Source organism: Macrobrachium nipponense, chromosome 15 (genome assembly GCF_015104395.2).
Source record: "Macrobrachium nipponense isolate FS-2020 chromosome 15, ASM1510439v2, whole genome shotgun sequence".
Classification (NCBI taxonomy): Eukaryota; Metazoa; Arthropoda; class Malacostraca; order Decapoda; family Palaemonidae; genus Macrobrachium; species Macrobrachium nipponense.
In genome coordinates, this window is record NC_087208.1 from 60,684,173 (window position 1) to 60,709,172 (window position 25,000).

The 25,000-nt window shown below is 37.3% G+C and overlaps 1 protein-coding gene across 2 annotated transcripts in view; it reads right to left on the minus strand.

Moving 5' to 3' along the window:
* The window catches only part of LOC135195003 (1-phosphatidylinositol 4,5-bisphosphate phosphodiesterase epsilon-1-like), an 81,104-nt gene that overhangs the window by 43,441 nt on the left and 12,663 nt on the right, over positions 1–25,000 (minus strand). The window lies entirely within an intron of this gene.

A 25,000-nucleotide genomic window follows, 5' to 3' on the forward strand; every position in this document is an offset into this window, starting at 1 on the left:
AAAGGCGCATTTTAAGACGCAGAGAGAATTCTAATTTTGTAACTTCCTATCTAAGCCTCTTCCATTTCCGCCAATTTTTTCATGATAAATCCATGAGAAATGCGGACTAATAAAGGTGGCATAACATCCCCCGGCAGCACGCCACTATTTAGGGCAAATTCACGTGACCAAAGTCCATCAACATTAACCATTAACTTGCTTAATGGATCCTTTGAAACCGTACATATTTAAGGGAAACAATAATGAACAAATCCTCCATAATAACAATGGGCTCATGACGCTGTTAAACGTATTCTTTGAATCAACAAAAACCACCAAGAAAGGATCTTTGAAATTCATACACGATTGTAAAACCTCTCCACAGATATTTGATATGTTCTACATCTGCGATTTCGTAAACTGTTTTCTTCATTTCTTAATATGCCATCTATATCTTTCCCCAGTCTACTGTGACTGAGCATTATTAAATATTTTCAATACTACACTGTTTTTTTTATCTGTCCACCCGCCTGTGGTGTTTGCGCATGGTAACACTGCGTCCCAGGCTTTAAATAATGTCCTATTTTGCAAATGTACACCAAGATATTCTTTTATTTACCTAAAACTTACACATAGCGTAACTATCCAAAGCCCGGGACGCAGTGTTACCATGCGCAACCACCACAGGCGGATGGACAGATGGAAAAAAACAGAGTATAGTGGCATATCTCCCATGGCTCCGTAGTCGCCACATTCACTCAGTCACCATTTTTTTTGGTCATCTTTGCTAAGACTTTCACTTTCCAAGACATCAGGTTTCGTTTCCTCAGTCTATAATCTGCGGAACAGTCTACTGAGTATATGAGATGTCCTTTCAGTATCCGCTAAAATCACATCGACTGTGATTTCATCCAATAGTAGATTCACATCAACCGTGCATTTGATGTCTAGGCCGGTCCCTTACGACGCTCCTGATTGGCTGTTGATAAGCCAATCACAGGGCTGGAAACTCTCTCGAGTGTTCACATAGGCAGGATGTATGTTCCAGCTCTCCTGAAGGACGTATCCCCCAGGAGAGGTGGAGTATAGATCCTACCCATGTGAACTCTCTCGAGAGAATGAGAGTTTCCCGCCCTGTGATTGGCTTATAAACAGCCAACCAGGAGCGACGTAAGGGACCGGCCTAGATATCAGATGCACGGTTGATGTGAATCTACTATAGCTCGGTGTTTTGCTTTTCTTCTACTAAATTATATAGTTCATGATCTCACAAAATTGCAAGCAGTAATCTACCGCCGACTGCTTTCCTGGAATTCAGTAACTTTTTCTGCTTTTGGTGTTAAGATCATGGCTATTCATCTACTCATTTCCTTTGTTCTTCTTGAATAAACACATTATCCCCGTACACTCTCCTCTTTCCATTCCTTTGCTATGTGATTCACATACAGCACTGATGCCCGATCCACATCTCTTACATTATTTTTCTAACTGTTGGGTCCTTCCAACTGAATACTGGATTCTCACACTCCAATTTCCTGTTGTCAATTTATCATAGTATCTCAAAACTGGGAGATCCTCAGCAATAACAAAATGTTGTCCATCCTTTAATGTGGCTGAATCCTTAGAGGATTCACTGCCTACATGCACAAAGGAATAGCCAGGTCCTTGTAGCAATCTTTCAGGACAATGTCTACTGCCGCTGTCTATCGGTTTTGACCAAGGTCGTCCGTCAGGTGCCCAAAATTGGCACAAAGGAAACAATGAACTCAACGCCTTGGCCATATCCATCATCTTAATGCCAGTGATTTATGGCGCTCACCCTGAGCGAGGTCGCAGTATTCGATTGGGGGGCCTAGCCTTTACCTCAAGGAATGTACCTTCTGACACCAACAAGCTGTGTGAGGGCAAGGCGTGCTCTCTCTCTCTCTTCTCATAGATATATTTATACACGAGGGATGGAAGGTACTTAATATTCACGTAGCGCAAAATTACGTGAACGGCTCGTTGATTCAGGAGGGTCACGACGCACTGAAGATGAAACCAACGTGTAACGATATGATGCCTCTTAACTTTCTAGAGTTTATGTACAGATGCTTACACGCTAATTGCAAAGGTTAAAGAAACGACGTGGCAAATGCTACTGGCCTAAATTCGTTTGCGAGCCACCCCTTAATAGAGGAAACGGCTCATTTTTCATCTTAATATTCAAGCATAATCTTACTATCTTTTTCTTCCCAGCTGGTTCCCATTTTTATATGGGGTCGCCGTTTCGGATGAGCCGTTTCCATCTATTTCTGTCCTGCGCTTCTGCCTCATCAATTCCCTTCTCATGCAAGTCTCTTCTCACACAGTCCTTCCATCTCTTTCTTGGTCTCCCACTTCTTCTTCTCCCTTGAACCTCCATTCCCATAGTATGTCTCCCAGCATAATCTTACTATAGTGGGCGTAATGTCTGTCCGTCCGTCTGTCATTCAATCACGGCCAAACACCTGGTCCAATGTACATGAAACTTGGCAGGGTTATAGTGGAGACCCCTAAGATGGTTTATAATGTGGTTTCATTCGCCGCCCTCCCCCCTGCCCCCCGCGGAGATGGTGGTGAGAAGGAATTCCCCGAAACGGAGCTGGTTCTGCCCATAAAACGAGGCTGGTAATGACCGTAGACTTGGTTACTTTACGAATTTTCCTACATAATTTCCGTATACATATGTTTGCTAGTAAATACAAATCCACAATGACATGGCATTATAAAAGTTTATAAGTAAATGTGACACCTTGTATATAATTTTTTTTACAATAAGAATAAGTGAAGAGAACTGTGATTTAAGCAACACAAGAGACAAAACACTTAAAAGCAACAAGTACAGAAGTGCTGACAGGTATTGCAACCATTTCTCCCACCCACTTCATCATTACATTTTGTTTTTACGATATTTCATCGTTATATTTTGTTATCACTACTTTTTTTTTGTCTCCCAAGCACACGTCGGCGTCCTCTGCGAAGGCCTTCTTAGCGCCCATCGATTTTTACCCCCAACTTATTATGTCTTCATCTATCTGCTCATAAAACGGTTTGTTATCCATCAACTTACTCCATCGATCTGCCTTTTGCCTTCGTCATCAGAGGCCTGGCGGATGATAGCCCAGAGTTATTGCTTTCACCATACATACATACATACATACACACACACACACATACATTATAAAAACAATATATAATGTATATCTCATCTGACCTTGCATCGCGAGGGGACACAGCAGATCGATGAAGCAAGTTAAATGTTTACGAAGCATCTTTAATAATAATAGTAATAATATATATTATATAATGTAGAATCTACCGGTCACTTTTTTTTACCAGATACATATGAAACTGTAATAGCCGCAGCGCCTTCTTAACTTCTTGGTTTTTTTGTTTTTTTTGGATACGCTTGTCACTACAAAGCCTTAAGATCCAAGTCCATACATACATAAGTTAAATATCTATGAAGTATCATTTATATATATATATATATATATATATATATATATATATATATATATATAATATATATATAATGTTTGTGTAGGTCGATTTCAACTTGATAATATCGTGAGAATGACAGTAGGAATTAATGAGAAAAATTAAAACGGGTAAGAATGAGGAGAGGCCAGGAGTTAACGAAACTGTGAGTGACTTGCTTGGGCATCATAGTGGGGTCGGTCCTGAGCGGGTGACTAGAGTGAGTAAGGTATGTCTCGAATGGGGAAAGATTCCAAGGGAATGGTTACGCGGAATAACCGTCCTCCTGTATACGGGAAACGTAACTGATAAAAAATGACAGCTATTATAGGGGGATGCGCGGAAGTGAAGGTTTCACTTTGAAAGAAAGAAAAGGCAGTTCGATAATAGAAATGTAGTTTGGGTTGAGAGAGAAAGATCAAAGATCAAACGTTTATATTATCAAACAGTTGTGTATGAAATTGAATGGGTGAAGGGGATATTCTGTGTTGTGGGTGTACTGTACATGACAGAAATGAAGATGATTTACGGTGTACACGGTAGTTAGCTAAGTTCATACGATGAGCGTGAAACCTGTTGAATTGGGGCAGAAAGTTGGTCGGGTTTAAGTTAGTTCAGCCAGGGAAACTTCAGCAAAGAGCCGTCACTATTTCTTCGGATTATATGAGCGTCGCCAACGAATGAACAGTTGTAAATCAACGTTCACGGGATAAAACAAATGACTGTGAATATGCAATGACTGACATCTGAAGACGATAGAGTGGTAATTGCAGATGAAGAGAAGCAGCAGTGACTGGTAAAGTAGTTTGAAGGCGTTTGTAATAGATAACATTCTACGTGTGATTGTTAACTAGAGTTACGAGGGTAAATGGAAGAATGGAAGGTGAAGCAATAAATGCTTGAATGAATGGTTTTAATGGCATTTCTTTGTGGCAACAGGGCGCATACGCGTCATGATGATGGAAGACGAGACGATGTACAAAACCGGTGAAGAATGCAGGGGAATCTACCGTCGATCTGGAGAAGAATGGAATTTATGAAAGCAACTGTAAAGGAATTGTTGAACTAAAATTATCCTCATGAAAGCTGTCGAAATTGTTTGTTTGTTTGTATGGTGTTTTTACGTTGCATGGAACCAGTGGTTATTCAGCAATGGGACCAACGGCTTTACGTGACTTTGAACCACGACGAGAGTGAACTTCTGTCGCCAGAAATACACATCTCTCACACCTTAATGGAATGGTCGAGAATCGAACTCGCGGCCATCGAGGTGGTAGGCCAAGACCAAACCGATCACGCCACTGAGGCGCTTAAAGCCGTCGAGATGAACTGCTTTCATAATCAGTAGAAAGGCGATGTGAACAAGCGTGAAATGTAGGTCTGATGAAAAGAAAAAGAAAAGGGACGATAAAAAGATCACACAGAGAGAAAGAGAGAGAGAGTGTAAAATGATACGTCGGTCAAGTAGTGTAATTCAGAAGACTTGGATTTGAGCAGGATAGAAACCTACCGAGCGGTGAGTTCACTGAGTGGAAGAGGGGCTGAATGGCATGGCACTGATATCCAGGAAATGCGATAATGTATGCAAGATAAGAGACTGAGTGATGCATGATGCAGTAATAGTTACGGGGGAGGATAATGTGATGCTGCTGAAAGCTCTTCTGTGCAGGAAGAAGAAGAAGAAGAAGAAAGAGAAAAAAATCAGCTGATGCTGAAGAACTTTCTTCAATCAAAAAGGGAAAGTCAGAATATGAATATGAGAGCCCATTTCTTTAACCTATACCCTTTTGCTGACGCGAAATCAAAAGGAATTGATTTCTGGTGATTACAGATTCATTTCTCGTTATAATGTGGTTCGGATCCCACAATAAGCTGTCGGTCCCGTTGCTAAGTAACCAACTGGTTCCTAGCCACGTAAAAAATATCTCATTTCTAATCCTTTGGGCCAGCCCTAGGAGAGCCGTTAATCAGCTCAGTGGTCTGGTTAAAAACTAAGATATACTAACTAACTAACCTGGCCTTTGAATATCTAGAGGCCTTTGTATGGAGGAATGCATTCGTACTATATAAAAGATTCATGCAAATGAAAGCTCTGCCAAAACACACAAGGAAGGACCTCAAAAATGATTTCTCCGAAAGCACTTGACTCCCAATGAAAAGCAGGAAGAGCCTCCTCACACACTGATTAATCTAATATAAATACGCACGGGTAATTAGCGTCTCAAATTCGCCCTAATGGGAGAAATGTAATTCCAATGATCACAGGGAAACCAACGGCCTCTTATTTAGTGCACATCTGGGATCTCGTCTCATTAAGAGGACAGCATTTTCTATATTATCGAGCGGAGGGTAATTGCTGTTTATTGTAAGCTTAACGAAGCCCATTTAGATACATGTCATCTCCCTTGAATGGAATGACCTAAAGATACATCTGCTAAATTATACGTGTACGTTTGTATACTCATACACACACGCACACACTCAATATCAGAATTTAATAGAAACTGCTTATGGGAATGACAGTGTCCTGAAAGTTTACGTATAAATAATGCATATATACATATATATATGTATATATATATATCACACACACCACACATATATATATATATATATATACATATAAATACACACACATAAATATATATATATATATATACTATATATATATATATATATATATATATATATATATATACATATATATTGGCGAATAAATCTGTATGTATTTCTAAAGCACAACAACTATAACAAATCTCTAATCACCAAAAATGAAAACTCATTAAACAATCAAGTAAGATTAGTTAACCCACACGACATACTTTTCCCTTTGGTGGGCAATTACTTAACAAATCCCCTTGGACATTGGAGATGATGAAATAAGTTGCGTTCAGAAATAATATTAAGAAAACCTTTTAAATAAAATGACTGAAATCGAGATCTCGCTGCATACGCTTTAACCCACACACGCACAAGCGAGAGCAGACTATACTGGGAAAGATCCTCATCATAGCAAAGACGCCCTTAGTCCCAAGATCAGGCAAAATAAAAGAAATGAATGCCGTCAATGAAACAAAAGTATTGCCAACCGCGGATACACTACAAGGATACGACTTAATTTTCAGGAAGTGTAAAACAGAGGAAATGAACAATCTGGGAAAATTCAGAATATATTTTTTTTTCTGACAGAGAGAGAGAGAGAGAGAGAGAGAGAGAGAGAGAGAGAGAGAGAGAGAGAGAGAGAATCAGTTTCTAAATAGAGGCAATAAAACTTAAATATATATATATATATATATATATATATATATATATATAATTTGGTTTCTCGGATGTATTGACATTTGGAGTTATATATATATATATATATATATATATATATATATATATATATATATATATATATATATATATATATATATATATATATATATATATATATCTTTGCTAAAGAACCTTGAGAAAAATATGGAACTTTTCAAGAGCCGATACGTCCGGGAAACCAAATTATCAAATTAACTACACGTGCATACACACACACACACACACACACACACACACACACACACACACATATATATATATATATATATATATATATATATATATATATATATGCCAACATCAGGACGATACGTTAGTAGACCAACTCTGAATTATGTACTACGTATTATTCGATTGAATAAGGTAGCACATTTTTTTTGGCATGGGGCCTGCAGCCTCATCCAAAATGCTATTTGAAAATCGAAAGAGTATAACACATTCCGAAGTATACTTCTTCAAGTTTATATATATATATCTATATATATATATATATATATATATATATATATATATATAAATCCTCTCCGGAAATTCCAACGGTATTAAGACGCAATATGGGTTACCATATGAAAGCCTCCCTGCCTCCCTTTGGTTGTATCAGTTGATGGGTTTCCACCCAATTGCAAAAATACAAATCCAGACCAAAACATTTTTCCCCTCACTCTTCCTCCTCTCTCTCTCTCTCTCTCTCTCTCTCTCTCTCTCTCTCTCTCTCTTTCATGAACATCCAATATCTCTGTCGACTAACAAAAATAAATATGACGCTTTTCCATTTTCGTCAAAAGAATAATTTCAGAAATGGCTTTACAATTCCTAAGGTCGACGACCTTGAAATGATCTTAAGATTTTTCAGAGAGAGAGAGAGAGAGAGAGAGAAAGAGAGAGAGAGAGAGAGACCCTAATGATAACATGGAAGAACAGTAATACCCATAACACGATCATTTAGACAACATTGAAAATATAAATTATAACATCAACTATCAAAGAGAGAGAGAGAAGAGAGAGAGAGAGAGAGAGAGAGAGAGAGAGAGAGAGAGAGAGACTTAATATCATCATGGAAGAACAGAACTGATAAAAAAATTCACTGAACGACACATACTCCACCCATGCAAACACACACACACACAAACATGCAGACGGGTGCTATAAAAAAAAATCATCTAAACATGAAAGACAAACCCACCTTGGTACATGCACACACAATGTCCAGGATTTGGGGCATACTGCTAAGTATCGAGTCCAGTGAATTCACATATTTCCAGTTTTTTTAATAGCTTAATCACATAAGGTCAATACGATGATAATTGATTGAGGGACGATCGAATCTGATATTTCCATCGAATCAATCATTCATATGATATGCCAGTATCCTTGTCTCTTCATCTTTACCTAGATCTGTTTTTAAATATTTGACTTTCTTTATGTTCCGATTACAATTTTTTTTTTTACTTTCTTTTGGTAACAACAGGCATATTTACATCGCTAATAATTTAAGATATAAATCATATTTTCCCAAACATGTCAAACTACCAAAAAATGCGAAAAGCCCCACGTCGCCACACATCAAATTTTCTATTTTTATTCCATTTATTTCGTTAGATCTATTGCTTTAGTTCTGAGAACACTGCATTGAATTTCCAAAGTTACCTATCTACTCTGGCATAAAAGTATTGGAGTTTAGTTTCATCTTACAGTTTGAAAGAAGACAGTAACTTCGTATGGACAATGTTTTCTGAGGTGAATACAGAAAAGAAAACCAGGCTCTAATACAGAATTACTGAATGATATAAACACTCAAAATTTTTAATGATTTAAGCAAATTACATTATTTATAATGCCAGTAAAATCTGACTACAATTCCCAGCTTATTTTCTAAATCACTCGTGATAAATATAACAGAAATAATATTGCTACATTAAAAAGAAATCGGAATTTGATTAGTCCCCTGCTGAACTGCAAATTCATTAAATCATAAGATTAATCTCAACTAAATGCTAAAATAAAACTGCATATTTTTATGAAAAAAATTTGTTTGCCATATTCACATTCTCCCTTTAAATTAAAACAATAAATAAATAACATTACAACCGTCGTCTTCTTCTGCCCCCCTCTCTCTCTCTCTCTCTCTCTCTCTCTCTCTCTCTCTCTCTCTCTCTCTCTCTACCCCAATCATCATAAAATCCTTGTTAGTCTCTTTGTCTTCCTAGACCTCCTATTAACGAATAATACCTTCACGATGGGGTGACAACAATGAACCATTATAGTTGCTTGATCTACCAGACAAGGTAAATAATGAGCATGAAGAGTAATTAATGTTGATAAGATCCATGGAAAGATAAAAGAAGAAATGTCAAAGACCAGAGGCAGAGAGGAACAAGGATTCTAAGAATCAACCGAACACAGATTCCAAGAATAAACAGAAAACAGATTCCAAGAATCAACCAAAAACAGATTCCAAGAATCAACCGAAACAGATTCCAAGAATCAACCGAAAACAGATTCCAAGAATCAACCGAAAACAGATTCCAAGAATCAACCAAAAACAGATGCCAAGAATCAACCAAACACATTCCAAAAATGAAAAGAGATTCCAAGAATCCACTAAACCGATCCCAAGAATCAACCAAATACATTTTTCAACAATCAGTCAAAGCAATTCCAAGATTTAACCAAACAGATTCAGAGAATGAAACAGATTCCATGAATCAAACACAGATTCCAAGATTCAACCCAGCACAGATTCCAAGAATCAACCAAACACAGTTTCCAAGAATCAACCAAACACAGTTTCCAAGAATCAACCAAACACAGATTCCAAGAATTAACCAAACAGATTCCTAGAATGAGACACAGATTCCACGAATCAACCAAAGACAGTACACCGCAGGGACAAAGATAAAAAAAATTCTTGTTTATCGACAAAACTTGCCCTCCACATAGCTGAGATCCAGCAGTGCACTGGGGAGATAAGAAATGGTAATACACATATATAGCTGCACCGCAATTGCACCAAAACGACCGAAGGTTGCAGAAGTAACTTTTGAGAAAATTCCTTTCAGAAGACAGTTGGACATTATTGGCTAAAAGATGTTTGAGCCTCTTCAAGGGAGAATGTAATGTTCGCAATAGGCCTCGAGAGAGAGAGAGAGAGAGAGAGAGAGAGAGAGAGAGAGAGGAGGAAGAGAGAGAGGTGGGGCTGGGTAGGGGTCATGATAATTGAATTAAAATATTGCACAATGAAACTTAAAAAATGAAAAACAATAGCACATCTGACAGTCGAAAAATAATAAATGTCAACTTCAAAAGCGTGACAATAGCATCACAAATCAAGAAATGTAATTCGTAACGTCTTAATTACTAAATAGTAGTATTTTTTAAACAATTCTTGTTAGATATGACTGCTCCATCAGCACCATTGATTTCGTATGGAATTTTCTCTACTTGACGTAAACACACTTTTCTTCGGAAGAAAGGTGGTGAAACGAATTTCCAAAGGACGTTTGGTTTCGTACAAGCAACTGTGCATCCTCCCGGGGGAAAGGCAAAATTTATTTAAGTATTTGACGGAAATCAATTTCACACTACAGGTACTACGGCTGAAGGAGGTGAGGATCTGGTTGCTGATTGGTCGACCTTTACATCTACGTGTGACTTGTCACCTTTCACAGGAGATGCTACACACGGGAAAAGGATGCTTCTATCTGCCAAGCGACTGCTCGGACAAATTGTCCCTCTGTACTACTAGTTTGGCACCGGGCTTCCTTCAAAAGGGCATAAGGAGAAAATGATATATTTTCCTGACACTGAGTGAAAGACACTCACGCAGGACGCGCAGTGCTTCAATGACTGACAAGTGACGGTGGTAGGGTGCTGATGAGTCAAATGTCTGTCACTTACAAATTTCTGTCTAGTTAGACCAATGATGTGGGTGTGACGGTGCCTTTTTTTGTATAGCTTTCTAATGTAACGTGAAAGACACATCATAAATGAAAACATCGCACCTACTAATCCTGCTCCTTCAAGTGAAGAACGTGATTTATTATAAGTACTGTAAAACTGCCAATCTACTCTTATGAAATAACCCACATCCCCCACGCCCCCCTGGTCGAGGAATTAAGGAAGGACAATGTCATCTACACAATCCTCTTCCCTAAAGTGGGGGTCCCACACTTACGTCGAGAAAACGTCTGACCAACTTTCCAAACGCTTCTCTTGTCATCTACTGAACGGAGCTTTGAATGAAGAATTACTGACCTAAGTACCGCATCAACAACCAGAAAAGAAACTAATAAATACCAAAGAAATGATTGATTGAACCGACTGGCGTCGCCACACTCATTGTAGCTCTGCACGTCTTGCAACAGGTCGACATATCAACAGTCAGATACTCGTCTGGGTCCCACATTTACATAAAAGCATGTTGTATGCTATATAGAATTTTTTATTTATATAAACACAAAGTGCTGATGCAGATGTTATATTAATAATGATTAATCACTACACAATTGCTCTGAAAAAGGAAGATTCTTGTATAAAAGTGTGGTGTCGGTGAAAACAGTAATAATAAATATTCCTGATGATAATGATGAAAAAAATTATAAAAAATAAAACAGAGCCCCAAAATATAAATATGAAAAAAATTATAGGTGTAAAAAGACAGACATACGGTATATTTTCGTAAATACAAAATAAATAAACATGGGATATACAACAGAGCCGCAATTTATAAACCCAAATGCTTCGTATACAAATGTACCACTCATAATAGGGCATGCAACTGATAAAACCGCATATCGTACAACTGAATGTAACACTTACACACACACACACACACACACACACGCACCGGCCAAAACAGTGACAGAGAGGAACAATTAAATTTTCTTAACGTAACCCGACAAATAATTGCGTAAAAAGAAGCAAACGTCATGTTTAAGCGTTTAGGCAAAGGAAAATTTTGTACGCAAATGCCTACGACCAGTCATGCAATATTCATAAGCGTCTACGATCCAAGCAAAAATCATGCACTTGCACGCAATGTATAAATATCCCTGGATGGATGTTTACATCGATTTCTTCAAAAATCTCAAAACTACTGGAGAAGAATATATCTCCGATAAAAAAGGAACGAACTGACAAAATTAAGTTCTGTTTCTGATACTGAGCATTAAAAGAATAATGGCAAAGAAAATTATTATATATATATATATATATATATATATATATATTATATATTATATATATATATATTATATATATATAATGTTTAGAGTACCAAAAAGTCAGTCGAACAAAAAGACGGTACTCACGGACTTGGAAAAACAAGTATAAAACAATAACATACAACACGAAAAGTATTAAGCATAAACAATGTAAATGTAAACAAGGAAAAACAAGAAATCTATGATGAAAGACGGCAGAAAGAATGGGGGAAAATGCGCAAGCAATTGTCAAAGCCACAGAATGAAAAAAAATTCTCAATTCAGAAGAAAATGGAAGATTTAGCATGCACGAAGCTGATATGAATTTAATTATTACTATCAAACCCTGCTCTAAAAATTAAGACAATTTTTAAAACAACTAAAGGAAAAATGTTTACAATGCAGGTAAAGCCATAACAATCATAAAGTGAATGATAATGAAACCGCAACACACACACACAAATGTAAAGCATAAAAGGAAGGGAAAGCCATTCATTTTGCTTAATGTTAATCCTAAAAGACAATAAAGCTCTAAATGAAAACAAATTATTAATAAGTCGATCGTATATCGTGTAATTTTTCACATAATATGCTAGCAAGAGAAAATCCTGTAATATACATTAACTAATTACAAAAGTAATTAAATAAATGAATAAGAGAGGCAAAAGCAATGTAACTACCGAAATTGTCAAAAAATATCCAACAGGGCCATGTTCAAACCACTGGTTTATTTACAAACCAAAATTGCGTGACGAAGCGTCTGAACAAAATTATTTCAATAACATGTCTGAAACTAAAGAAAACAGAACACAGCTAACTGACTAACAGAACACAGACAGAAAGACAGAGAGATAAAGGGTATTTTCTGTGTCAAGGAGCTTCACTGCGAATCATGGTAACTAGGGACAATTACTGTAAATCATTAGAGCCCTTTTCAAACGCATAATTACCGCAGTGCAGCCTTTCAGTCTGTGTGAAATATTTCCTTTCTCTTTTTCCTCGTCGGGCTTAAAATAGCATAATAAATAGCGCTCACGACATAACTCAAGATGCTCGCCGGATGGAAGTTAATTTTACCATAGAGTATTTTATAGTTTTTATTTCGAAAGACGAGCAAATACTTGTAAAACGACTTCTCAAGGTGAAGCGTATATCGCCGGAGGTTTCTTATTACGTTCTGTTTATATTAAAATATCAATATTAAGTGGCAATTCGTAAAAAAATAAATAAATAAAAAATAAAAAAATTACACATACAGAAACGGAGAACTTATAAACAAAAATAACATTCACATAACCACATATTTCAAGAAAGAATCAGGATGCAAAACAACAGAGAAACACGACGAAGAAAAACAAAATTAACACAAATGATGACACAAGACACCAAAACACGATGGCGTAATGAAAACAACAACACAAAACAGTCAACAAATAACGAGAGAAAAAAAAAACAAAAACAAAAGGAAACAAGCCAGTTTCCAGGAATAGATCTACACATAGTAGACGATTTACCCTTTCAAATGAGATAGACTATGGGTGCTGGGGTGGTATGGAGCTTGGGGAGAAGGGGAGGAAATGGGGGAGGAGGAGGAGGAGGAGGAGGAGGAGGTGGTACCTTGAGCCTAAACGCATCAGAGGGGACGAACGAGGTTAGCAAAACGAGGGGAAAGGAGGAAGAAGAGAGAGGGTCAAGGTAACAAACAGCGCACATAACTAGACACGACAAACAAGAGACTTGACGAGCACACTCACAACACAGTCGCTGAAAACACTTATCATCATTTATTTTTAATTAATAATAATACACATGCCGATTCTATAGAATCTCTGTCCATCTTTAACAAAGCGAACCATAGAGCTATCACCAGCCACAAAGGAAAAAATAAATAAAATATAAAACACCGAACGTCTTCACGACATATTTTTTTGGGCTTCACGCTCTATCTATACCTTGCAGAAACCTCTCGCCCTCTTTTCCATGACAAGCACCGAATTCAAAACTTCACTAACGACAGAAAATACTTCTAAAAGTGTTACAGGGGAAGGGAAAAAATATGTATATGAAGGAGAGGAACGAAAAAACTGTTGGTTTGCCCAAAAAATAAACCAAGAACAACGATCACCACTGGGATATTGGTAACACTGTGTTTCTCTCTGCGTGTGTGAGCAGGGGTTTTTCGCGCGCAAAATGTGTCCACGGAGAGAGCAGCGAACGAGCAGGAGTCACCTCGCCAAAGAGGTGGTCACCGTAAACTGAAAGGGGTCCCTCTGCCCCCTTCTTCCTCCTCATCCTTCTGCGTCTCCTTGCGCAAGCGCGTCAATAGGTAGTGTATCCTTCTAGAGACGTACGGATATCTTATGCACGACTGTTGTAAGAGGGGGAGGGGGAAGGAGGGAGGGAGGGGAGGTGGATGTTGTTTTTCTCTCTGTGTTAGTCAGGCTGACGTATAAGTATTCTGGAAAGACCTGGAAGCTCTTTCTTACAAATCGTCGGGTCGACATCAAAGTTCTGGTGTTGGGTGGTTACAGAAACAACAGAATATATTAATTACGCCAAAGGCCAAGCACTGGGACCTATGGGGGTCATTCAGCGATGAAACGGGATACAGTAAGGAGGTTTGAAAGGTTTAACAGGAAGAAAAACTTGTAGTTGCACTATGAATCAATTGTTAGGCGAGGGTGGAACTTCAGATGGAAAAAGGAGAATATGAACGGAGGCACAGCAAAATGAATGAAAGGGGTTGCAGCTAGGGGCCGAAGCGACCCTCCAAAGAACCTTAAGGTAATTCCTACTATGCACCGCGTGAGGTGCACTGACGAAGTGTTGGATGGTGGGATATTTTTCCCATTCAATGCCCATAGATACCATGAAAAAGATGTCTTAAGTGTTATCACCCAGGGAACATATAAGCAGGAAGATATTTCCAGAGCTTATAAAAAAAAAGTAATCGACTCGGATCAGCTACAGCCAATGCCAGGTAAATTTTAAAAAATTTCAGAAGTAGAATCTGGCGATAACGAAGATAAACATATTTTAAATGTATCAGGTTACTAGCAGCTGTGATATTCTAGTGTAGGTGAAATACTTTACAGCATATAGTGGAACTAATTACGTGATATGCATCAGGAGCTATAGTAGATTCACATCACCCGCGCATCTGATGTCTAGACCTGTCCCTTACGACGCTCCTGATTGGCTGTTGATAAGCCAATCGCAGGGCCCAGTGATTAGCTTATCAACAGCCAATCAGGAGGAGCGTCGTAAGGGACTGGCCTAGACATCAGATGCACAGTTGATGTGAATCTACTAAAGTACAAACATAACGAACTGGAAGCTGCTGCTGTTCTTCAACAGAAAAGCAACATTAAGGACTCGAGCAATCTTTTGGCAAACATTTTGCAATCGAAATTGGAGTAAATTCGCTAGCTACGCCATTTTTTTTTTACTCTTAACTTTGAATCATTTTTAATAGTGTACAAACCTTTACATTAAAATGAAGTTGTTATATATTTCCTAAAAAAACTTATAAGGTTTTTATTTCAAACTGAAAGCTACAAACAAAAATAAGGTACACTTCACAGCTTCTTTCGGTCAATGTAACACGCACGGTCTACTAGAATTTACGGGAATCTTGGGGAAAACCATAACTTATGAAAATACTTTATATATATAAATAAATATATATATATATATATATATATAATATATATATATATATATATATATATATATATATATATATAACACACGTGTGTGTGTATACATACATACATACATACATACATCAGGAGTCCTCCTTGAGAAGGACATATTCATAACGATTCTTTACCTCTCAGTCATTTAATCTCTTTCCACAGGCCATCATTGTCCAGACATGGCACTCTCTCTCTCTCCTCTCTCTCTCTCTCTCTCTCTCTCTCTCTCTCTCTCTCCTCCTCCTCTCTCTTCTCTCTCTCCTGTCCTTCGACACTCTCAAGAAGTCCTTCCCAGCCATGCCATTCCTCCCACAGAGAAAGAGCAGGAAAAAAGAAAGAAGGGGAAGAAGAAGAATAAGGAGGATGATGAAATGCCATTAAGGGCGAGGTCCTTTGCGACGCCAGGTGATGATTTCGTCCTTACTGACACCGAAGGAGAGCGAGAGGGCCGTGTGGCTGGGGGGCGACTGGCGCCATCTAGCTACCGAGCTCAGCCCCACTTATTGTCGCCACAGGATCGCTACAGTCATTGGACGCTGAGGGGAGACAGAGAGAGAGAGAGAGATTCCGTCTTTTGCTGGTCCGTATTAAGGTGTATAACATAGGCAGCATTCCTATAATAGAGAGAGAGATTCCGTCCTTTGCTGGTCCCGATTACGGTGTATAACAGGGGCAGCATTCCTATGAGTATAAGAGAGAGAGAGAAATTTCACCTGTTGATTCCTTTTAAGGGAATACACCAAGAATCAAAATCTTAATATTTATTGCTTTTCAATATTTCCAGAGAGAGAGAGAGAGAGAGAGATTCCTACAGCTGCTGACTTTTCCAGGAGCTTAAATACCAGCAAAAACCTTACAGTATTTCTAAACCACTTGACTGACGGATACAATCGCCCCTGAGCAAGTAAAAATTAAAAGACAAATAACTATATTCCATGGAATCCAAAAAACAAAAAATCAAAATAAACAAATAATTGTAAATAATGCATAAAGCAAAATAACATTCCGTGCCCAAAAAATAAAAGAATTGGTCGGACAAAGCAAACAAAAACAAAAAATTTCAATTAGCCAAAGAAAAAAAAATGAGAGAGAGAAAGAGAGAAATGAATTCATTAAAAATGAAAAGGCCGCATCACCATGACAGTGGGTCTAATTTCTCCAGGGAAAAACCCGACTCTTTAATTAAAGACAAATAACAGAACATGGAATATTAAGTCAGAGTTTTTCCGTTATGCAATTGATTTATTGACCCACTGAAGGCAGATGTTTATTGCAAATAGACGCTCTACAAATACCGTGCTGTGAAAGTCGAAAAAGGCGTTCATTATGCATGAAATGATAAGCAAGACGTTAACGAAATGTCTTTCTAGACGTAACTATTATCCGAGAACTGGTATAGAACTGACGAAAAAAAATAGCCCGAGTTAGAATTAATTAATAAGAATAGAGCAGAATAGAATATAGAACTTGGGCAAAAGAACAAGCGCTTTGACCTATAAGGTCATTCAGCGCTGAAACAGAAACTGACAATAACAAGGTTTGAAAGGTGTAACAGGAGGAAGACATCTCAGTTGAATTGGTTAATGACAAAATAAGACTGCCGACTCAAAAAAATTAAATAAAATTAAATATTTTTAAATCAGTGGAATTAGTTAATGAACAAATAAGACTGCAGACTCAAAAAAAAAAAAAAAAAAAACCTAAGTAGAATTAGTTCCTGAAAAAATAAGACTGCACCCAAAAAAAAGAAAAAAAAACGGCAGACTCAAAATAAAAAAATCTCAGCGGAATTAGTTAATGAAAAAAATAGCTGCACTCAAAAAAAAAAATCTCAGTCGGAATTAATTTAATGAAAAAAAAAAAAGTGCACTCAAAAAAAAAAAAAAAAAAAAAAAATCAGTGGAATTAGTTTATGACCCAATAAGATTGCAGACTTAAAAAAATCTCAGTGTAATTAGTTAATGAAAAAATAAGACTGCAGACCTCGCCCCCCCCAAAAAAAACTCGAAGTGGAATTAGTTAATGAAAAAATAAGACTGCAGAAAAAAAGAAAAAAAAAAAAAAAAAAAAAAAAAAAAAAAAAAAAGAAAGGGGGGGGGGGGGTGTGTGTGTGTGTGTGTGTGTGTGTCTAAACTGCTTTCAAGAGAGCAAGACCACTGGACAGACAGTCTACGCAGCGCTGTCATAGAAGGTACACACACACACACACACACACTGCTGTTCTTTTCCTTGGCGAAGAGACGGAAATAGCTCTTAATCGCCATCCAGGTTCGTCGGATTACGTAACGTGGGACAAAGTTCCCTGAACTATATACCCGTGAAGAGCGCTGGCTTTACGCTTTGATATATTTTGCTGTCTGCAGTTGGTCTCTTTGTGAGGCAACGGAGTCTGTTCTCCAGTCTCAAAATAAGATTATTATACGTAGATTTTTCATACGTGCGCACGTGTGTGTAATTAGGAGATTATGCATGCACGCACACTTATATATACGTGTGTGCGCGTAATATAAAATACTACAACTGCTGGGAAAGAAAACTCAATCTCTTTATCTAGCCCAGGCCCGAGAAAGAGAGGGGGAGATGGAGGGAAGCAAATGAAATGAGTGGGGTTTAGCACCATAAGTAGTGGAAGACCTTCACTACGTCTTAAAATAAGTTAATGTCACACGATACCAATTTAAAAAACTAAGGTAGGAGAAAATAATATATATATATATATATATATATATATATATATATATATATATATATATATATATATTACACATGAAAAGAGACGCATGCTAAACTTCAAGAAAAAAAATAAAAGTTCAAAAGGACGACGTTGTTTGAGAAACTATCAGAAAGAGATTAAGGACTAAGTCCTCAACTTTCGCCTCCTCCCAGAGGCATTTTCCCAAAGTTCCCGGGGGCGGTAACGTGACCATAACCATCTCTCTCAATTGAGCCTGGAAACTTCAATCATTCTTCGGAACTCCGCAACCGTGGACAAGATGCTATATAAAATCTACGGTGTTAGGAACCCACGTTTCGCTTTGCGAATTCATCGTTCGACCTCTTAGTCAGACAGGCATTATTCATGATATTTTGAAGGTTCGTGCAAGAATGTCAATAGGAAAAATAGTAGACGGAATTTCCTAGGTATTGGGGTTATTACTCAGGAGGACTTGGTTGGTTGCATCATCATTATCAAGCATTCAAGTCACAGCGAGTACGTGTGTGAGACTGCAAACATCTTCAGTCCCGTTTCATGTACAGTTTTATACTCGTATATTAAGCGTCAGTATAAGTTTCTTTAATGATAAAACAAAGGTCACCAACAAGAAAGCAACGAAAACTACACCCCAGCGTAAGAACAACTGTCAATTCTAGAGACGTAACTAGTAAATGCCAATTACTCATAACAATGTTATCTAAAAGCAAAGCTAATTCATAAGTTAATATACGTATAAGGAAAATTCATGAAAACCAACGTAAGACATAAGATACACGAGAAAACTCCCAAACAAAATAGTAAGAGGTATGGTAACATAAAATGTTCAAATTAATCCTTACGATTAATAAATGAAAAATAAATAAGTATTAAACAACTGAGAGAGGAGCTTAATAAACAAACAGTCCGCCAGGGCTAAAAATATAGTGTACCAGAGTAAGAACAACAAGACTCTACCATGTCTAAGAATCACAGGAGCCTTCCAAGCATAAGAATCACCAGAGCCTACCAAAAGTAAGAATCGCAAGAGCCTACTAAGAGTAAGAATCCCGAGAGCCTACCAAAAGTAAGAATTAACAAGAGCCTACCAAAAGAATCACCAGAGCCTACCAAAAGTAAGAATCACACGAGCCTACCAAGAGTAAGAATCATCAGAGCCTACCAAGAGTAAGAATCACAAGAGCCTCTCCAGATTAAGAATCACCAAAACCTACCTAAGTTTAAGAATCCTACGCTGACCTGGGTACGAACGGACGGTCTACACAACATGGGAGTCTTACAAATTTCTTCAGTCTCATTGGTTTATCAAATTAAACTGTACTCTTTTTAAGTGGTACAAAAAGGATGACCGTAATGACACCATCTCAAACATCACCCGATTCATAAGGAAACAAAAAATATAGTTGCCTACTATACGTTTATCTTTCCTACAGCGGTTTGGATGGTTGCTTTGTCGGTAACCAAACGCAAGTTTAATTCCAAAGTAAGACAGAACGATATAGGTAAAGGTATATATATATATATATATATATATATATATATATATATATATATATATATATTTATATATATATATATATATATAGATAGATAGATGTATGTATAACTGAATCACGAAAGTTGGAACGTGATAAATCCATAAATAAAGGTAAAAGCCACAAAGGAAAAATAAACAACGAAGTTTCTACAAGATCTTTCGACTCGAGTCGAAGAGTCGAAAGATCTTGCAGAAACTCCATTGTTATATCCTTCTTGTGGCTTTTTACCTTTATATATATATATATATATATATATATATATATATATAATATATATATATATATAGTGTGTGCAAAGAAAAGTTGACACAGAACGCAATTTTCCCTCTTCCATAATCCACCTGAAGCTCTATGCGGCCTGAACTGGACGTTTAGACAGGCAGATCAGAGACGTATTCATCAACCCATTAATCCCACTATAGAGAAACACGGCCATCAAAGAACACATATCTCCACACGTGTGCGTCAGTCTCTCTCTCTTCTCTCTCTCTCTCTCTCTTTCTGCCACCACCCTTCCCTCTATGTTTGCTTTCAAAGCTTTGACATGCACGCTTCTATAAACAAAATGAATCTCGTCAATTGCTCGGCTTTCAAGGGGGGAAAAAAAAAGAAAGAGGGGAGCCGATCAAGACCTAATTCCCAACATTTCACGTTGGCATTAATGGGTCTGATTAGGGATGAACTTGCTGCGCAAAGGCAAAGGCATATATATATATATATATATATAATATATATATATATATATATATATATATATATATATATATAATATATATATATATTATATATATGATATATATATATATATATATAATATATATACGTATATATATATAATATATATATATATAATACGTATATATATATATATATATATATACACATATATATATATATATATATATTATATATATATATATATATATAATATATTATATAAATATATCTTACACATATATATGTATGCATCTAAATTTATAATATAATGTATACATATTATAAATGTACAATACGCATGTATAGTGAGAGAGTGTTTATATATCAATTTACACATTTTAATTTCTTATTTGGAGAGCCCAGCAAATTCAGATATTGGTAAACAGATTGACTGATACTGAAGACGCTACAACACGCTTTTGTAACAGCGTATCATATGGAGTAATAACAATCATAACAGTAACAACTGAAACAAAAAACAACGATAACACCACCCTCAAGATTAATAATGAAAATAAGAGAAATTAACGACGAATTAAATTCTGTTCAGAAAAACATAATTTTTTTTTTAAAATGGTTGGAGCCAAACGACAATAGTTATTTTCTAACCTTGACAATATAATCACGTAACATGAGGTCATAAGAAAAAAAATATACATATAATGAAAATAATATACTTTTTTTTTTACCTTTTTGTGGCTTTCATGACTGCGCGAAGCATTATGGCGCTTGACCCAGATCACTGCAGTTTGTTTTCAGTTTCAGTAATATACTCGGATTCTTTTACCAAAGACTTACCAAAAACAAATCGACACAGACACGGGTGGCATACGTGAATCCCCACACAGGGGTATACTTAAGGGGAATTTTGAAAACAAAAATACCAGCATACCAGGAATTAGTAGATAGAAAAAAAATTTACTCTTGCAAAGGGAATAAGTTAAACTGAGAGAGAGAGAGAGAGAGAGAGAGAGAGAGAGAGAGAGAGAGAGAGAGTGTGTAGTTCAACATCCACTCGAGACCACTTGCACAAGCCCTGAATCACCTGTCATGACCAGCGACGACCCACGGGCAGCGACCACCACGGACCGTGGTGGACCTAGCACCCCATCCGTTACGCAAAAGCAATCGAACGCCACAGAATATTGCCCAATCAAGGTCTCTCTCTCTCTCTCTCTCTCTCTCTCTCTCTCTTCTCTCTCTCTCTGAAACAGACGTGGGGAGACAACGACTCGGATCAAGGGACGGAATGTCCCCGTGACGGAACCAACAGCTTCCTGACAGATTCGCTGACGTACGGAGTCTGCCGCCCAATTAATCTGGCGATTTCGTGCCAAAGCAGCAGCGGCTTGACTAGCCCCCCCCCCCAAACCTTCAGGAGCAGGACGAAGGCTCTCAGGGCCTGCCCTATATATATATATATAATATATATATATATATATATATATATATATATATATATATATATATATATATATATATATATATATATATCATATATATCGACCAGACTAGTAATCATCTTTTCATTACTTTACAGGAATCTGTTCTCACTCTCGATGTCTTTTAATAAAGCGATGCTTTATTAATTGTTTGTTTGTTTGTATGGTTTTTTACGCTGCATGGAACCAGTGGTTATTCAGCAACGGGATCAACGGCTTTACGTGACTTCCGAATCACGTCGAGAGTGAACTTCTATCACCAGAAATACACATCTCTCACCCCCTCAATGGAACGCCCGAGAATCGAACTCGCGGCCACCGAGGTGGCAGGCAAAGACCATACCAGCCACGCCACTGAGGCGCTTTATTGGCCGATCTATACACATCAATCCCTCTATGTACTCTCCTATAAATCTAGGCTTCTCTCCCTTCCTTCCTATAAATCAATGCAGTACCTTATCCTTCCTATAAATCTATGGCACAATCTTATCCTTCCAATAATTCTACGGATCTGTCTATGGCTTTCAATGCATTTATCACTCTCTGTGTCTTGAAGCGTATCTATCAATAGCTCCATGCATTTTCCAACCTCCAGCTTACTCGGGGCGCGTGCTAACATCTAGGGACAAATAGAGAGTTGGTTCGCCAACGAAAAAACGTTAAAATAAATACGCACTCTTGTATTTGAAATCATTTTTCTGTACTGTTTAACATGCTCATTATTTATTTTTTAACCTTTTCATTCTGATTAATAAATCATAAATACCCGACCCTAAAATTCTTTTATCTTTAACTCGACGCGAAACACCTTTTTCAGATCTTTTTAGGCTTACCTACCCCCACCCCCTCAACAGGAACAAGAACAACAAAAACAACAAAGTTTTCTGTAGGGTTACTCACCGAGAAAGCAAAAATACAGAAGAAATTTTATAAACATCGATTTCCTTCCACCTTCCTGCAATTGCATTTGTCACTCACTCCAAGGCTCTGCAATAAATGTCTAACTCTGGATACTTCTCCATAAATCTATCAGTGTCTCTGTTCCTTCTATAAACATGTATCACCCCTCTCTCTCTATACGTCCTATATATCTATCAGTCTCGCCCTGCCTTATGTTCTATCAAGGTAACTGCCAACAAATCTCTCTCTCTCTCTCTCTCTCTCTCTCTCTCTCTCTCTCTCTCTCTCTCTCTCTCTCTCCACATGTCCTATAAATCTCAGTGACTTGATTTTCACAACTGAATAATTTTAATTTCTTCCAATGCACAGCGATGCTTTTTGTAAAACTGTATAATGCAATTAAAATTTAAAATATATATATATATATATATATATATATATATATATAAATATATATATATACATATATATTATATATATTATAAAAACTTTATTTACACACACACACACACACCACACATATATATATATATATATATATATATATATATATATATATATACACGTAAAATCTAACACTGGAAAAAAAAGTCTGTAAGGCTAATCACTTCACTGCAAGTTACCGAACCACCCTCTCTCTCCTCTCTCTCTCTCTCTCTCTCTCTCTCTCTCTCTCTCTCTCTCTATCTCCTCTCTCCTCTCTAGCTAAATTAATAAAGGATTTCACGTCACAATTCTCATCTCGACAGCATGAGAGAGAGAGAGAGAGAGAGAGAGAGAGAGAGGGGGGGGGGGGGGGGGGAGAGAGAGGGGGGGGGGGGGGGGGGGGAGAGGGAAATCTGAGTGCCAATTAAACTAGTCCCTTTCCACCCGCAATTGAACAGCAAAAGCCATCGGAGTTCCTTTGAGCATTTTCACATCTCTCATAGAAACGTGAGCGGAACGAGTGTGTTTATATTAACAGCTACAAACAAACCATAAATATCAGTTGGTATCTGTGTCATTATTCGGAAGATTTTATTAAACAGTGAAACGACTCCAGAATGCTATGCGCTGACTAGATGACACGTGGTAGGTGGACAAACTTCACAAAATGAAATGTCAACAAGGTTAGATTGTTTTTGTGTTTTTGTTTGTTTTGTTTGTATGGTGCTTTTACGTTGCATGGAACCAGTGGTTATTCAGCAACGAGACCAACGGCTTTACGTGACTTCAGAACCACGTCGAGAGTGAACTTCTATCACCAGAAATACACATCTCTAACCCCTCAGTGCAAGGCCCGAGAATCGAACACGTGGCCACCGAGGTGGCAGGCCAAGACCATACCGATCACGCCACGTAGGTCCTACAAGCTTAGATGTACGAATAATTTGACTTCATCAATGATACACTTTCAGAATAAATGACTGATCTAGATCTAGTTTTCCTTTTTTCACTCCTATACTACTACTTACTACTACTACTACTAATAATAATAATAATAATAGTAATAATAATTATAAGAACATAAACACTCACCGAAAAATACTTGTGCTAACCCTCAAGCAAACGCAAACACCTAGAGAGAACTCAATTAATAATAATAATAATAAAATAATAATAATAATAATAATAATAATAATATAATAATAATAATAATAATATTGTTAAAAAGGATGGCAGAATTAAGCGAGTTGATTTTATATATTGTTTTTTCTATTTTCCTTACAATTCGCTTCTCAGGCTCAGCGATGTTTCTGAGTAACTGGCCAATATTCATATTGGGAATTTTCAAAAATTATAAATGCTGAAGGAATCTTTTATTAGAACAAGATATCAGGTCCAGGTCAAGCAGGGGTCGTCGTCAGTGCTGGTATTACCAGCACTGACGACGACCCCTGCTTGACCTGGACCTGATATCTTGTTCTAATAAAAGATTCCTTCAGTTTATAATTTTTGAAAATTCCCAATATGAATATTGGCCAGTTACTCGAAACATCGCTGAGCCTGA